At 36.7% G+C, this 18836-nt stretch overlaps 1 pseudogene; it reads left to right on the top strand.

The window, feature by feature from the left end:
* Positions 1-17667: 17667 nt before the first annotated feature.
* Positions 17668-18777, top strand: LOC143531236 (protein transport protein SEC13 homolog A pseudogene; annotated as a pseudogene).
* The last annotated feature ends 59 nt before the right edge of the window (positions 18778-18836 follow it).

The raw sequence follows: 18836 nt of genomic DNA, 5'->3' as shown, positions 1-18836 counted from the left end.
CATGGATGTCAACACGGACCATTGACTGATAATTCCCGTAAATGCTAGTTGTGTAGCCTCGTCCGTGGGTGTTTTTTTTAATGGTGGAGTCATTGACGATTGATGTCCAAGGATGGTATGTGGGTGAATTGCTAATAGACTCTATATTTAGCATAAACAACATTCCTTGTGTATGGCATTTTTTTTTCATATATTATCTTCAAATAGGAGATTATATTTGTAATTATATATAGTCGCGTTAATGAGAAGAGATCATCATTGGTTCAATAATATTTCATGTATATCTCTTTCATGGTATCACGAGCCCTCAGTCATATCGCCTATTCTATCGGCAACTACATCTCCTTCTCTTGCGACATTTTTTTTTCTTTCCGGTACTTCAACCAAATGGAGTCCAAGCTTCAGCATGCTGTCACTCTCTCCAATATTAATAATTTAATACCTATTACATTGGAAATGGAACCCGACAAAATTACATCTTGGTCGGTGCTCTTTACGATTCACTGTCGAGCATTCCTTGTGTTCAATCATCTCACCACTTCCACTTAACCGGTTGTTTCCTCAACCAAGGCCATCCAAAACTACCAAAGAATCATGCGCATAATCATGGGAACGTCTTGATGTCATATTCCTTCAATGGATATATGGCACCATCTCAAATGACCTCTTGCATACAATTCGTAAACCAAATACCATTTCTCGTGGATTGCCCTCGAAAACATATTCCAAGATTGCAATTGGTTTTGTTCCATCCATCTCAAGAAAAAGTTGCTAATACCCACCTCGACACATTATCTAGTATGCATTCCTATTGTCAAGAACTCAAGGTTCTTGCATATCATTTGCCTAGCGTAGATGCTTCAATAGGCCAAGACAACTTGGTGTGAAAACTTGTCACCGGTCCTAACAAGAAACACGAAGGATTAGAATGCTTTTCCAACAAACCAAAACTCTTCCAATCTTTTATGCTACTCGATCTAAAACTATGCTCGACGAATCCCATAAAGCGAATCAAACGATGATGGTCGTTAATAAGGGTGATGCTCTCACCATTAATACCACAAAACAAACCCCAAAACCGGATCGCCAAAATCCCACTCACTACCAATCGGATGCTTCTGCATACCAAGGACGCATCCGTGGCTGATCTCGTTGTAAGGGACGGCGCTGCAGATCTTGGAGACTGAGGTAGAGGCATGCAAGCTGTCTACAACCTGCACAATCTCAACAACATGGATAAATTTGGCTCGGCCCACCCTGTCTATTTCCTACAGTTTCTAGGCCTAATAAACTAAAGTGGTAATGGGTTAATCGGTCCAAAGTGTCACAACCCCCGATCCCTATACCCCGGGAGGGGAGCCGTGAACGTTGAATGGTGGTATCGGTGTTTATTAATATAAGACCCCAAATCCCGGAAATCCTACAGTTAGTAATCATATCCAAAACTTTGCAAAAATTTATAACCCAAAGTAATTCATTTTATTTGAAAACCAGATCAGAGTAAATATTCAGCGGAAAATCCATAAGTATCAAAAACAAATTCCCAAAAAAAACCGAGAAGTATGCCCAAAACCAATTTAAATGCATTTAATAATAATTAAAAAGTAAACAGTCTTCATTGTTAGTTTCCCCGACTAGATATGCCTTCAACCGACCAAGTAGTCTCGAGCACGTCCAAGCGGCAAGCATCCTCCTCCTAACCTGAAAATCAATCTAACATACACACAAAGTCGCTTGAGCTGAGTGAGTTCAAGTTTTATAAGTAACATTCATAAATCAGATTTATTTAATAAATTTAAAAAGATTTGGAGAAAATCATAAGTAATTAGATAAATACTTTTCTCTTGGTCAAACACGCAACACGGGCCTCCTCACCCCGGGTCTTCCCCGAGTAATATATTTGACCCGACCGCGGTTTAACAAAAACCAACAAAATCATGCAACACGAGCCTCCTCACCCCGGGTCATCCCCAAGTAATATATTTGACTCAGTCACAGTTTAATAAAACAAAAAATCACACAACACGAGCCTCCTCACCCCGGGTCTTCCCCAAGTAATATATTTGACTCGGTCAGGTTTAACAAAACCTAAACACGTGATACGGGCCTCCTCACCCTGGTTTTCCCCAAGTAATATATTTGACCCGACCACGATTTAGCAGAACGGCGGGCCTCCTCACCCCGGGTCTTCGCCAAGTAATATATTTGACTCGCCGGGATATAAACATGCAACACGGGCCTCCTCACATCGGGTCTTCCCCAAGTAATATATTTGACCCGGTCACAGTTTACCAACACATACACATTCACATACACACTTACAAACATCTAATTCAAGTATTCAACCAAACAATATCATCACATTCAATCCATAAATAATGGATAATCTAGGAATTAATACTAGGCCTAATAGCAACCTCGAGCCTAGACCACAAGTAATATGTATAACCTTAAGGAAGTACGACCACAACGAGTCTAAAATATCCTAAGACATAGAATATTATTCACACATAGTTTCATAAATCCACAAGTACGAATAAGGCTATGTAATACCATCCAAATAGTTTAAACGAGTAAAATCGGGTAAAATTGTAATAGGATGTGTATGCTAGCCCAAAACGTTAAAAGGTAAAAAGGGGCATCATGAACTCACCTGACACGAGGCACAAAGTCACCACGAGCTTGAGAACCCCTAAGTATTCCCACAACTCACACGCCTGCTGGATTATACACAATAGTTACTAACGATACCGAATGAACTCGTTTATCCTACGAGGTGTTCTGACATGATTTGAGTTAGCCAAGCCTTGTCCTCACCAATTTCAATTACAACAGCCCCCGGGGCCTTATATTTAGCAAAACCACCCTTAGATAAACCCGGAATTCAGGAATTCCCAAATTACCCCCGGAGGTTGCTAGTTGAACGAATATGTGCGTTTATGAGTCGTTTATGCTCTTAACATCCAACTCAGCCCCGTGTGGACCAAATTTGATAAAATCACAGCCGAAAAGTCCAACGACACCGCACGAGTTGGATGGGTCGGTAATTCGCAATCACAACACGCAAACTACCAATAAACGCGAATTTGCGTTGTACCTACCCACTTGAGTAACCGACAACCAATTCAGCTCCAATACTTAAAAAATAATTTTTCCATAGCCTATATATCAAACTGAATCTACACAAACTGAATTAGTTGTTAATTCCTTCAAACCTCACGCTAAACGCAACAATTAGCAAACTAGACAACCGAAACCTAGTTTTCATATAATCAACAATAGACCACTCTAACGAATGCCAAAGCTCATAATACTAAAGTATGATATACAAAACATACCTAGGAAGATGATGGAGCAAGAAAGTCAATTAAAACAGCCCCGAAAGGACCTCAATTGGTCAGCCACCGGTTAAGTCCTAAACCGAAAGAATTGATCAATGTCGAGTATAAGGAGCAGATTTTAGCATGCAAAGACGTATTTTATTACATATGAATACCATAAAACTAAATTATTGAATATTTATAAGAGTTTAATAATGTCTTAGGTTTATAAAAATATTTTTATTATATTTTTCTAGTGGACATAAAAATCATAAAAATTCCTCCAACACAGAAAGTACGTTCAGCTATTGCAGTGCACAGCAAGAGTGTTTTATTTTTTAAAAAATCATTACCAAACAAAATTAACCGATTTCAATTGGGTTGTAATCTTAACTCAAAATTTGAACTTTAAGAAGTGGAATCAATCAATTTGGACTTTTCAAAAAGAAGTTATGATGTCGGGAAGACAGACCAGAATATGTCACCCTGCATCAGCTTTGACACACAATTTTATAAAATCATAAAAACCATTCAAATCTCGTCCAAAAATTACAAATTATACCTTTCTGGAAACTAGACTCAAAGTAGAACATCATGGAATCAAGAATAGATCAAAAACAATAAATTTACATCGAGTTACAGATCAAACAATAAACAAGTACGAATCTGTCAGAAATTGTTATAATCAAAACTCTACCCTAACATGTTCAACAAAGGGTTTACGGGTGAAAAAGAGTTGTATTAGTCTCGGGAGGCTAGAGAATGGCTGGAGCTTGCACAAAATCGAGGATAGGTAGCTGCTGCTACTGCCGATCGTAACTAGAGAGAGAGGGAAGCAAGTAAGGTTTTATTTTTTATATTAAAATGTTACACCTAGGCCCTCCAACTTGCAAAACGTAATATCTTGGACCAAAAGTTGATAACACGACTTACAAGAATGACAAGGAGGTCCCCGAGGAATGCCGGATCAATCCCGAAAATTTACACAAACTCTACAAATGTCTCATGCCGATAAACGAAAATGTCAGGTGCTACATACAAATCTAACACTTTAAGTTATAAGAGGCGATGTTTTGAGCAAAAGGATGGATAAACGGAATTTTAAAACGTATTACAAGGCTCTAAATTAGGAAGATGAAACCCCAGATTTTAAACAAACATTTATAAACGATCGAGCCGATTAACGAAATTTACGGGCGTTACAATTAAAATAATTTGTAGCGTAATATTTCATCAGAACCGTAGTTAGGAAAAATTGATCAAAGTTATAAAAACACCATAATTCTTATTTCATAAACTGGGATAAAAAAAATATTTTGATACAAACATAAGTTTTATAGGGATAAACCCTAATTTACAAAACACTTTTCTTTATTCTAGTGATAAGCCACTTATTTAAGCTGGAAGCCCGCAGGCATCATTCATTTGTCTCTAACAAGTCACCTGAAACATGTTTAAAAATATTTAATCAACAAGAAATACTAGTGAGTACATTCATTTATAAATGACACGTTTTAGAGTTACAGCATTAAGATGTTTTTACATCTGTCTGCTTACAAATTACCGGAAGGTACTTGTCACTCGACCGTATATGTGACTGTGGTCATATTACTTATTGGCTAACACTTGTCCAATAAGTAACATGTAATAGCCCATTAGGAAATCCTTGTATACAAACCCCACAATACCAGTAGTAACCATCCTGTAAGTCTACAAAGACTTAATCACTTTAATGTAATTAAAATCTTTTGAAAATATTTTTGAAAACATTTGGACTATCTGTCATGAGTTTAATAAGTTTAAAAATCATCATGACAGTATTAGAAAACCAGTTGTCTCACACAAATGTGAGTTGTGCAAAAACTCGAATATCTCACCCTGCAAGTTTACAATTAAAGAGTTTTCCTGATATTAAACACCTAGTTAAACACAATCTAGTATCTACAGATTAGTATAAACCAAGAATCATAGCGATAATCACGAGATTAGAAACTTTAGACGATGGTACAATGTCTTATCTTGTTCAGGCAAAGCTTTTGGACTCGTGTATGAAGCTTCTTTCGGTCGGATTGGTTTCGACTACCTGAGGTATTATACTAACACTCCTATATATAAGAAATCATGAGAGAGAGTACGAATTTGAGACGAGAAGTGATGGTCTGATTTCCTCCCCTTTTATAGCTGATTTCAAGGTCGGTCATGTATCGTGAGGGACCTATAATAAGGCCATCACGTAGCGCATGGAGACCTATAGGGTTGCTGAGTCAGCCATAGCTATGCCACGTGGTAGGAAACGTGTCATGTTAGTGTAACCTCCACGTCACGTATCGCAATGGGTTACTTAAAGGTTCGTCACATAGCGCGACAGCCCGCAAAAGTTTCTAGATAAGTACATGTCATCACGTATCACGATGAGGATTATCTAAATCCTTCGCGTAGCGTGATGGGAGGATACTTAAAAAAATTTTATTTTCCATAAATACTAAGGCGGCTTCCGGCAATGCGAGCGTGCGAAGGGTAATGCACCATCAAAGCGCTATATTGCGCCCATCGCACTTCGTCCGAGCCCGTGCCCTAGCGTGGTGGGTGCTTTGCACCCTCCGCTAGGACCATTGAGAGTTACTTGTCATATAAGAATATTATAATGTGAGTTCTCTTACTTATAAAGAGCTTACTAGTTTTGTAATCTAGCGATGTGGGACAAGAACTCACTTTCTTATTTATACTTAGGTGGAACCATTCCATTTTCTTCCTCCACCAATGTGGGATAAAATCTCACTTAATTTATTTTCTTCACTTTCCCTTTGATTATATTTTTGGTTTGTTATATATTATCCTCTTGGCCTACAGTTGGTCGCAAACAGTGACTGCGGTTTGTAGTTCGTCTACAAAAATTATCTTTGATGGTATTCGGGACTTGTTTCTTGGAGAAGATTCAAGATGCAGAAGTTCAGGTGAATCATCAGGAAATATGATAGTCACAGAAGGTAGAGGTAAAGGAAAACAATGAGGCGGTGGGAGTAGGAAGAGGAGCCAGTTTAAGAATCGTAAAGATATTGAATGCTGGCATTATAAAGAGATTTCAGAAATTAGTGTCTGAATGGCAAGAAAGAGGTGAATGTTACAGAATATGGCATAGATGACGGGGTCACCAGTGATGAAGCTTTAGTTTGCAGTGTTGAGAGTAACGTTGATGCTTGGGTGATGGATTCTGATGCATCGTTTCATGCCACTCACTGTAGTGAAACTTTAAAGAATCTAAAATTTGGGGATTTTGGAAAGGTTCGATTTGCGAACGATGATACTTAAGAGATTAAGGGTATGAGAGATGTTGATTTGATAACTTCATCAAGTACTTCTTAGACTTTGAAAGACAAGATGGTTATTCCCAGTTTGAAGAAACGTCTGATTTCAGTTGGGCAGCTGGATGACCAGGGGCACGATGTTAAGTTCGGGAATGGGCAGTGAAAAGTTGTCAAAGGGAATCTCATGGTTTTTCATGGCAAGAAAATGGGTTCATTGTATATGGTTAATATGTTACCGAAAAGATTGGATCCAGTTTTGGTAAAAGACAAAATCTGGCTCACAGAATCTCGTGGGCAGAAGAAGGTTCGTTTTGCAAGTGACAAACGCAGAGCCAAAGTGAAGATTTAGGATGAACAATCTAGGAAGGTTAAATTAGTCGAAGGACATCATGACAGTGGGAGCACAGGTTGTGTTTCTGTTATAGTTCCGGTTCAATAGTGGATTAAGAAAACTAGTAATCCATCTGAAAAAGTCTCTCTAGTGGGTTACTTGCTGAATATGTTCTGGGGATATCTCACGATCTGGTAGTTCGTTACAGTGGGAGCCGGTATTAACAGAGAACGAGTCAGGGGAAGGTTTAACCGTGATTGACATGTTGGAGCTTCGGGGATCTTCAACGGGCCTTCAGGTTAGTTGATGAGAATGTGGTGGCAACTAGAAGAAGTTTTATGTTCAGATTACATAAGTACGATCAGGAGTGAAGAAAAGAGTACTCAAGGCCTCCGAGTGGGAGATTGTTGGGTTTGTACGCCTTGGCCAAGTTTATTATTTGAAGTCAAAAGAGGAGACTGGCGCGGGCGGCCGGTCCCAGGTCTAGCCCAGTTTAGATTTCTTGTTAATAAGTTATAAACCCTAGATTAATCTCTATATATATGATTTTATGTACTTGTAATCGTTGTCACTCAATAAAGAATATCTAGTTGCCACCCATGGACGTAGGTCAGTTTAGACCGAAGCACGTTAAATCCTCGTGTTTGTTATTACTTTCGTGTTTGTGTCCGGTTCGTGTGTGCGTTTAATTCTAACATTCCCTTCCAATGTTCCTTATTCAGATTACTTAAAGGTTCACATACAACAGATGCAATGTCTAGTGTAGTACAATGTCATGTGTGGCTTCATACCGGAACAAACAATGTGGAATCCTTGAGGAAGTTGTGTAGGTCCTCATTTTCTATGCCTCGTAAATTAGGTAACATGTGATTGAAACCAGATATTAATATAAAGTTCTCCATAGCAAAGAAGTTCATTTGCAAGGTGGATTTTGGGTGCACCATGAGTAGCCCAATTTATTAGGGTTTGTTCAATTGCCAATGGGGTGGTTGGAGTAGGTGATTTTGTTTATTGGGCAGGTGATTGTGGTGATATGGTTTCAGATCACTAGATAAGGGGATGTAGAATGTCTTTTCAATGTTGATGACCGTAGGCGAGAATGTAGAGTTTGAGGGGCTTACTAAATTCTTTCGAAGTGTTGATTGCTTTCTTAATCTCTTTACTGTTTTATCTATCTCCAAGTCAATCTCAAGCGGTGTACCTCAACAACAAGATCTTGGCATAATGCCACACCCCAACCTAACGGCGAAACATGCCGGGGCATGAAAATATTTGTATCATAGCTCAAAAGATACTAAAATAAATATAATGGAAATAACTAATTTATTTATTTCATATCAAAGTACACAAGTCGTAACAAGAAAACAAAACCACAATACATCATCTCAAAACCAAACATTGTTCTTTATTTTAATAAACCTAAAGTACAAACTACGCCTTCAAACTTAACTTCAATCATCCTATATAGCTACCTACAATATGCGTAAAAATAGATATAGGTTGTCAACAAAATGTTGAGCAAGTAATCATAATTTTTAGATATACATAATAAAAATGACAATTCCTTAAGATAATGCTCATTACTTCAACTAGCATAACATAAAATAAAAATGTCTTTTCAACATGCCACTAGATTCGGACATGTTTACTCCAACGGCATATGATCATACTATAAGGATGAGGACGAGATACCAACCAACAATAAAACTATAAACACATAATCATGTCGCTTTAACACTAATCGAGAAATATCACAATATGCAAATAATGGAATTGAGTTTGGTAACATTCTTGAGTAAATAAATATAACTTAGTTTCGTGTACGCATAAAGGCCCCAACACAAAATATGTATAACGGGGAGTATGATTAGTCACCTTAGAATAGTAGGCGAGTTAAATAAGATAAGGATATGGAAATAAGAGAGCCTAGCCAACTCAGGAAAATAAAGCAAAATTTTTTACAAATGATAATATAATTAAACACAAGCATTTAGAACTGAAATCAGGTGAAAACTCCCTATGATTCTCAAGTTATGATTTAAAATAAGATTTAAGCGAGATGAGACGGGTCAGAATCCAAACAGTGAATTCGGGTTCGGCTTGTGGCCTGCCATATCTAAAACATGAAAACAAAACTAAAACTCTTTTAGAGCGAAAGTTGATTCAAATCAGAAAGTGTAGTAATAAAAATTCTCAATCTTAAATATTTAAGATCCCAAACGGGCCAAAATGAAATTGAGCCATTAAATTGTCTCAATCAATGAAATTGATTAAGGATTTTTATTTAGAATATGAAAACAAACAACTTTCATGCTTTAAACTTACTTGGAAATTGGATAGAACAAGGAGAAATCGAAAAGTCAATGTCTTGAACACTTGAAAGTCAAACCGTCAAGAATTAACAACTAAGAACGGGAATGGGAGTAATTTGAGGTGGGGTATGCATTGAGCAGATGTTAGAGGTCCTTTATACAGCCTTAAATCAATTTTTTGTCCAAGAATTTGCCATAATTGTGAGTTAAATGCAAGATTAACTAGAAATAGGACATAATAACCAAAATTAACACCATTTCTTGTTCCATACTCCAAGAATCGATGGAATATACTTAGGCATGATGGCAAGGCATATTCAAAACGTTCGTTCTATGACGAAGATACACGAAATCCGGCTTCCAAAATCAACAAAACCGGCACAAAATAAACAAAAACACATTTGCTGATCTGACGCCCAGTCGCGTATCGCGGCCGACTTTGTGAACCCCCTTTGCGTAGCGCAACGGGTGGGAAAAACCAAACTTTAATTTTGTTACAATATTAGCTCTCAGACTTTATTTAATTGCAATTATGGCATAAAATACACGAAATTGAGTTTGTAAAATATCTCAAAAATATAAAGTGAACATAATTTAATAAAATTTAACGTAAATGAAAATCCAAAAATTTAAACGGGTCGGTTTTTTTGGGTTTGAAAAATAGCAAATGTTATACATAAAACGACCAACTTTTCCATGTCTCCAACAATTACACCAATTTTATGGGTGTCGAATCCAACAAATAAAAAAACCTACTTAGACAAACTATCAATAGTATGAATGGAAGTAAGATTCATATCCTTAGCAATACAATTGAGCTTTTAGCCTCTTTTTATCATCATGAATCCTTCCCAACCTTTCCAATGTTAACTGTCGTTTTTCGTAACCCCCCATACATACACACTAAGACAATAAACGATCCAAAGTATACTTTGCTTCACAAAACAAGCATGTCACAAAATAATATGATATATTGAAAATTATAATTTGTGCTCATATGCTAGATAAGCGGGAGCCCCATACAGGTCTCATTCTTAATTTGCGTATTCTCTGCCACCGGACTTTTCAGGTGGGCACACTATGGCCCCTGCCATAAGTTGACCATCCGTTAACTTAGTGAAGTTACCATCACGCCTTTAAATAATAAAGTGAAATTACTATATTGCCTCTTATTAATAATAATAATAATAATAATAATCAGGAGTAGGTGTCAATGGTCCCACCCTCGTCCCCTCCTACCCCAACCTGCAACTTTCCGTCGCCTCCGCCATCGTCTCCGGTGTCTCACACATAAATTAAATCGAAACCAAGTGGGTAAAGTGGGTGTTTCAATTCGACTACCATTGTCATCGTCTCTGGTGTCGGGATCCGAAGATGTTAACGACCACCACCATCATGATCTCCGGCTTTGCTATCTCTATCATATTCGACCACCAAGCACCACCTCGCCGCTTTATTGTTATTATTCTTGCATGTTAAGGACGAGGGTGGGTTGGGTTCTTTTTGTTATTATTATTTTTGTTCTTATTTATTCTTATTATTTTTATTATTTATTATTATTACTAGCTTTAGAGCCTGTGTAACACACGGAATGATCCAAATTATAAAATTACAAGTAAAGAAAATAATTGTATAACGCCTATGAAAAATATATTACATCTATGCTTATATCTATACTATGTGTACATAAATTGATTTTATCTATATCACAAAGTATATTTTTTTAAATGAACATAATAAAAAAGCGCACATGTGAAAACGTACTTGAGAACTCTCCTTTTATTGAACATTTAATTCTTAGTGTCATACATGTATAAGTGAGAATTTTGGTTATGAACCAATTTCGGAAAAAAGACTGCTCATATAATAGTAGTTCGTTACCTTTATTGATATATTTACCACTTTACCACCCATAGAAAGAAATGAGAACATTAAATTGTAACCATATTTTCCTGAGCTACACATGAAAAAGATTTTGATAAGTTTTAAGGGGGTTGTCGACTTTGCCATAATGACAACATAAAAAATAACATGTTAACCCACTCAATTTTGTGAATATTTTGCTTCATTTAAGCATTTGCATGACATGCTTCCCATACAACATTCCGATAACCATTGAAGGAAAAGTTAATACTAACACAAATGTTTCAAATTTGATAAAAGTTAGAATAATTGATAGGCCTGGGGGTGGTATGTCGGAAGTGTTTGCTATCTTTTCTTAAATTTTAATAGTCGAGGGGAAAATAGTCAATTTACCATATCCCAACCTTTTAATTATTTCTAAAAATGTCATTGAAAATAAATTTGAAACCCGAATCATTTTTAAAATTCTAACTTTCATCCATTTGACACTTTCAAGTTAATACTTTGAACCCGTAACAAATTTGATGATAAATCTATTTGCATTCTCAAACTTTTAAAATACACAGATTTCCCATTTTTGTCCCGTAACAAATTTTGACCCAAATGTAGTTAACATGTACCAAACAATCTATTTACCAACTTTTGACCCGTAAATATCGAATTTGAGTTCCACAAAAACACGAAACAATCGTCGATAAAAAAACCAATAAATTAAATATGATAATCTTTGTTATATATGAAAGTGATTGGTATATAATATCTTTACATTTTAACCAATGTTTTGAAACCCTGACCGGTTGGACCGGGACCCGGAAAGCGTACCGGTCCGGTCTGTAGTAGTTAACCCGTTTTCTAATAGCCTGGACGGTTTTGGCGGGTGGCGGTCGGACCGGATCCGGTAAACCGGTAAAAACATTTTTTTAATTATTTTTTCTGGTTTTCAATTGAAAAAAATATCAAAATTATCAAAACTCAAAACCTAAATCGCGGCTTCATCCTATCTGCATGTCATCTTCGGTCTCGAAAACTCAATTATCAACCAGAATAGCGGGAGAAGATGCCCCAAATATTTGAATTAAGAACAAAATAGAAGAAAAAGATGTTGCGATCTATAATAGTTGCCAATCTAATGTTGTTATTATCATTAATGGTGGTAAACAATGGTAGATGTAAGAAGTAAAATATGACGGCTCTCTGTATTTTTAGGGTTAGAAGCCTTAAGTCGTGGAGAGAGAGAGAGAGGAGTATGAAGAGGGTGAGGGTCAATGATAGAGTAGATGTGCCTGTTGGTTTCATAACTTTCATTCATTTTAGTATAAATATTACTTTTTATTGCTTTCATATCTTCACTTTTACATGTTTGGTCCTTTAGAATTTAAAAAACATTATATAGTCCATTAATATCAATTATATTATATATAAAAAATAAATATATTATTTATGACATAATCCGGGTCAAACACCGGTTCGCCCTCCCAGGTCGGTCCGACCTTTAACCCGGTAAGGCGCCCGGGTCAACGTCCGAGCCGGGTTTGAAAACATTGATTTTAACACATATATATAGTTTACTAAATTAACCAAAAAAATAAATTGATAGATTTAAAGCATATATTTATAATTTATAAATTTATATGACGATTTTATAGTAATAATAAATAATGGATAAATGGATTGATTTTAAAAAAATGGATCGACTTTTAAGCATATATTTATAATTTAATGATTAAATAAATTGCTTTGTAAAATGAAAGCATATTCGAGTTTTGTATTTCTTTACAATCTTCAACAATATACATAGTATAATATGTTAATGATAATATTTGAAAGGTATATTGATTTTTAATGGTCCCAACTATTGCCTTTTGGTCACTGCTGGTCCCAACTAATGAATTGGCTACTAATGGTTCCAACTTTTAAAGTATTTGTTTCTAACGGTCCGCGACTAAGAGAATCCTAGCGTCATTAGTTTCAGCTTGCCGGAAAAACGGTTTTGCCGGAAAACTCAACTTTTCCCCGAAAACTCAATATTTTCGTCCCAAACATCTTGGTAACTTTGTATCACACCTTTAGGAACCTTTTTCTAGTAAAAGGCCCAATTATTGAGGTCGCCGGAAACCTTAGAACCATCATCGGAATCGGTTGATGGTGTTCAAGTGGTGGTAGTTGGTTAGCGATGAGTCAATTGGCGGTGGTTACGATGTTCAGGTGGTGTTTTCTGGCAACAAATTTGAATTTTCCGGCAAAAAACGTTTTCCCGACGACCTGAAACTAACGGCGGTAGGATTCTGTTAGTCGCGAACCATTAGGAACAAATACTTTAAAAGTTGGGACAATCAGTAGCCAATTCATTAGCTGGGACTAGCACTAACCAAAAGGCAATAGCTGGGGACCATTAAAACCTATTTGAAATTATATTCTTTTCAATTTTTAACAAACATGGTTTGTTGTTAATTTTTGGATTTCACCAAGCATTTTGGAATATATGGTTAAATAATATGTTAATATTTATTTTTATAAAAAGTATAGATATAAAATAGAGTGTAAAAGGAAAGCGAATAATTATTGATCTATGACATATATTAAGGTCAATTAAGATCTTAGTTTTGGAGGGAAAAAGCTGTGAAGTTTAACCACAAAGCGACACGTGTCACAATTATTTTCTTTTATTAGAATAGGTAGATTTTTATTACTATTATTATTATTTATCAAATTACTAATTGCCCTTGCCATCCACCGGTTACCTCACGGTCAACAAACAGTAGGAGTTAACCTATGCACGCTAGAAAAGTCACACAGAATGCACATATTGAGAATGAGATCTGTATAGTGTTCCCCCCGTCAAGCACAGGGACACAAATCATAATTTTCTCTTTGATATATATGTATATAAATGCATTATATATGGCAAAAATGGAGTGTTTAAAATTGGGAGATTTACAAATATCCCATTCCTAAGCCTACTAATTACATATTTCCCGAAGCCTTAAAATTAAATTACATATTTTCCTTTTTCATACCAAATTACCTAAACTCCATACTTGTTGAGTTGTATCTATCAGTTGACCACCATCATTGTTTGCCGGAATCACCGCCTCTTTTCTGGCGGTTCCGACCGGTTTCACCTTTTTGGCTAAGAAAACTCAGTTTTAAAAGATGAAACGCGGTCCCAAACAAACAATCTGTGTATTACTTCCGACGAATCAAGATTTTACTTCCGATGAGTCGGTTTCACCTTTAACCCAAGATTTTCCGTTAGGATTCATCACTTCTGACGAGTCAAAAACAAAACGAAACCGAATTTGAACACAAAACAAACAACCTGTGTATTATCTCCACTTCTTAAGCAACTCTTGGTCATAAATTCGACGTGCAGAAATCCATCAAAAAGCTACAGACAGTTTTCCAGCGAGGCCTTTCGTACTCCGGGAGTATTCTCTTTGGTATCGACTGGGGTTGTGAGTTTCTTATTAGGTTTCTATAATGGGCGATTGAGTATTCTTTGGGGCATTTAGGGTCATAAAATGTTGGGGGTGGGAGATGACAAGAGTTTCAAAAGAAGATGAAGTTGGGGATTTAATCAAATAAAATATGAACTTTGAGATATAACAATTTTTTTATTACTTTCTTTGTTGGGTAAAGTGTTCATATAATATGCTAATTTTAATGAAATAAGTAAATATGTAATATAAATTTTTAAGAGAGAGAAAATATGTAATTCATTTTTTTATGTTGGGGAAATATGTAATTAGTGCATTTAAGAAGGGGAAATATGTGAATATCCTTTTAAAATTATATAATTATGTCTAAGTATGCAGTATGCAACTAGCCCTTTTAAACGACCAATTGTTTCATTGAGTGAGAAACCACCTGAACCAACCTGAAACCCCCTATTTTTTTTTGTCGTAGGAGGGACTTGAACCTAAAACCTTCCTCTTATTAAAGTGAAGTCTTTGATTTTCTCACATCAACCACGTGGTTGTAGTTATTATTGCAAATATGTCGTTGTTTGCTAGTGGTGGAGTACTAATGAAGAGACTTGGGTCATGATGATAAACTAGGTGAGCAGCTGGCGTTCACTATTAGATTCTTGAATTGAACGGGTTTTATCTTACCACATTGTCGTGTCTTCAAACGAGTGTTCAGGAACGCTGGTCTTAGGTAAGGGTTTCCTCCAATTAGAAGAAGATTGCATTCCGATATAATAAATTTAACTAGTAGCTTGTTCAAATGATTTATTGGTCATTCGAAAAAGTTGGTATCACTTAATGCAATTTTCCTATTATTTAAAACTATATATAAAAGTAAAAGTGAGGTTACATAACCAACCCGGATCCGATTCGGAAGCGGAGGATACCTTTGTCTTTCTTTCTTTCTTTCAGCGTAACCCTCACTTCTGCTTGGCACCAACAACCCATCAAAATCAAAGGTAATCTTTCTTATATCCATAGATCTCTATTATTAATATTAATCGATCTCTGTTATTAGATCTATTTCTTAAGATCTAGGTTTGTAATCTGAAACTTGTATGATCCATTCGCCATTGAAACTTAACACAGATTCGGTTACGAATGAAATCGTTCGTTAGTTAGCTCATACATCCTTGGTCTGTAACATTCTCGCAGATTTGTATGAATCTATTATCGAGCTGTGGATGAGTATTGTATGAAATTGCGTGAAATTACAAGTTTTTTGATCTACTTATAATATCGCATTCATAATTCTTTTATAGCTGATTGATTTTGAAGGGGTGGGGATCTGATGTTCGCCACCATGTTTTTGATTGCGAATAGCACTGTGTAATTTTGGATATCGAGCTGGCTGCTTTCCAATTTCAAATTGATGTATATATAATCATTTCTAGAAAAATAGATTTTAATGAAATTGAACTTTGGAAAAGACCTCTGTGAGTTGTAGGTACAAGACGCGTGAGCCCAGGCTGCCATGCTGGCAGGCGTTTGGTATGAAATACCATGTCTCATGCGTGCACATTTGTAGTGCCTTTTGTACAGGGTAGATTTGCGTGTAAGCTTTTAGGTTGTACATAGAGGCTATTTATATCTTAAGTTGAACATAGAGGTTGTTTGTTCTAAAATTTTGGTATACGATGTCTAAAACCTTTCCGAAAATAAATAATATTATTTAAGTACCTCGCGGACGTGATGGTTGTACGGTGAGCCTTTGCCTTGGTTCTTGACTCCAAGGATCCTATCGCATTGGCGCCCTTGCGCTTTTAGAAATTAAGCTCGTGTGAGGTGAGGTTAGAGATGGCCAAAAAAACCGGTTGGGGAACCGGTTTACCGGTTTAAACCGGAAACCGGTTTTTACGAAAACCGGTTTTTTAAAAACCGGTTTGACCGGTTTACAAACCGCCGGTTCGTCTTTCGGTTACAAGTTCTAGATCCAAAACCGGTTAACGAACCGGTTAATGGAAAAACCGGTTTTTTTTAAAACCGGTTATTATGAAAAAAACCGGTTATTAACCGGTTATTTTAAAAAAAAACCGGTTAACCGGTTATTAACCGGTTCTAACCGGTTTCTAAACCGGTCCTAACCGGTTAGACCGGTCCGAGTTTTGCACCAAAAAAACCGGTTAATAAACCGGTCCGGTTATTTAAAAACCGGTTTTTTTCCAGGCCAAGAAAAACCGGTCCGGTTATTAACCGAACCGGTTTTTTTAAAAAAACCGATTTGTGCACCTCTAGGTGAGGTCTGGGTGCCTTGAAGGCATGCAAGGAAATTGCTTCTTCTTCTCTTTTATCACATAGAGGCTCTATAAGCACAGGTGTTTTATTAATATTACATTTGGGTAGAGTTTGTTTGTATAGTATACATTGATTTTCAATGGCTTTTGATTTTCTATACCTAGTATACACCAAGTACACAACTGGTTATGTTAGATTTTTTTTATTTGATTCTGTTAAAAAGGTTTTTCAGTTTGTTGATATTAGTAGATGATTTTAATTGCTAGATATATCAGTTTTTTAATTTTATTTAGGGATTAGCATTAGTTTTATATGCCTATCATACATATGTTTTGTTATTGTGCTTTTCTTGTGTCGGGTGCGCCTTTGACTATCTAGAACCATCTTATGTTAGAAGAAAGTATTAAGGGCTCATTTGTCTTATGTCTCAACCTTCTAGCAATCTTATTTTTGTGTATACGATTTATGTACAGTTAGGGATAACATGTGTGTTATTGGAAAAACGATATAAATGAATAAAATTTGTTACCCAAATTCCGTTGATCTTTATCTGTGAAGCATAAAAAATCAAAGTGTAACGGTTATTGAGAATTGAGAAGATCAGAAGAGTAAATAACATTTCTGATGCTCAATTTCTACTTTTTTTTTTCATCAACAAAGTTTCGAGTACTCAAATTGTTGATTACTGATTAGTGATTACCATAATAATAAAGAAGCATGATAAACCTCTTGAATATGATGCTTCTTTTATGTTAAATTTTATTCTTTCCAAAACATGATGTTATTAGTTGTTACCATACCATGTGCATGCATGATCAAGATGAGAAATGTTCAATTTCTTCTAAATTTTAATTTTCTGCATTTATAGGATCGAGCAAATATAGAAAGGTAACAAACATCAACAGGAAATCATGCCGGGCCAGAAAATTGAAACAGGTCACACCGACATCATCCATGACGTCAGCATGGATTACTATGGAAAACGAGTTGCATCCGCCTCCTCTGACGCCACCATCAAGATCATCACTGTAAGCTCACAACACCTCGCTACTTTGACCGGTCATAACGGGCCCGTTTGGCAGGTCACTTGGGCTCACCCCAAATTCGGCTCACTTCTAGCATCATGCTCGTACGATGGCACTGTTGTAATTTGGAAAGAAGACAATCTTAACACTTGGACCCCAGCTCACACCTTCAACGACCACAAATCATCCGTTAACTCAATCGCCTGGGCCCCACATGAACTTGGTCTTTGCTTGGCTTGCGGGTCATCCGATGGTAACATCTCGGTTTACACCGCGAGGTCAGATGGCGGGTGGGACACGACAAAGATAGATCAAGCTCATCCTGTTGGGGTCACCTCTGTCACGTGGGCCCCGTCAATGGAGCCTGGTTCATTAATCGGGTCAGGCGATTTTGACCCGGTTCAGAAACTGGCTTCTGGTGGTAACGACAACACGGTGAAAATTTGGAAGTTTAGTAACGGGGCTTGGAAAATGGACTGCGCGTCGGCTCTTAAAATGCACACTGATTTGGTGCGTGATGTGGCGTGGGCCCCGAACTTGGGCCTGCCAAAGTCCACTATTGCAAGCGGGTCGCAAGATGGGCGGGTTGTTATATGGACTAACACTAAAGAAGGCGAGGAGTGGAAGGGTAAGGTGTTGAATGACTTTAATGCCCCTGTTTGGAGGGTGTCTTGGTCACTTACTGGCAATTTGTTGGCTGTTGCTTCTGGGGATAATAATGTCACTTTGTGGAAAGAGGGTGTTGATGGTGAATGGCAGCAGGTGACAACTGTTGAGTAGTTTGCAATTGGTGTTGTTTTGGTTTGTGTTTGTTTTACAAATGTTAATTGGAACAAAAATGATGGTCATATGTTTTATGCTTCGTTTTTAAGGTTTTGAATGTTTTTGGACTATTTTATATTATTTCTTTTAGAACTGATTTTCTGTTCCAAAGTATTTGTTCCAAATGTGACCAATAGGCACAAGTTACATGTGGTT

This window comes from Bidens hawaiensis, unplaced genomic scaffold (genome assembly GCF_021521415.1).
Source record: "Bidens hawaiensis isolate Kalapana, Puna unplaced genomic scaffold, B.hawaiensis_p1.1 tig00009111_1, whole genome shotgun sequence".
Taxonomy (NCBI): domain Eukaryota; kingdom Viridiplantae; phylum Streptophyta; class Magnoliopsida; order Asterales; family Asteraceae; genus Bidens; species Bidens hawaiensis.
Note: the sequence above shows the minus strand (reverse complement) of the source record. Positions and strands in the feature narration are given on the sequence as shown.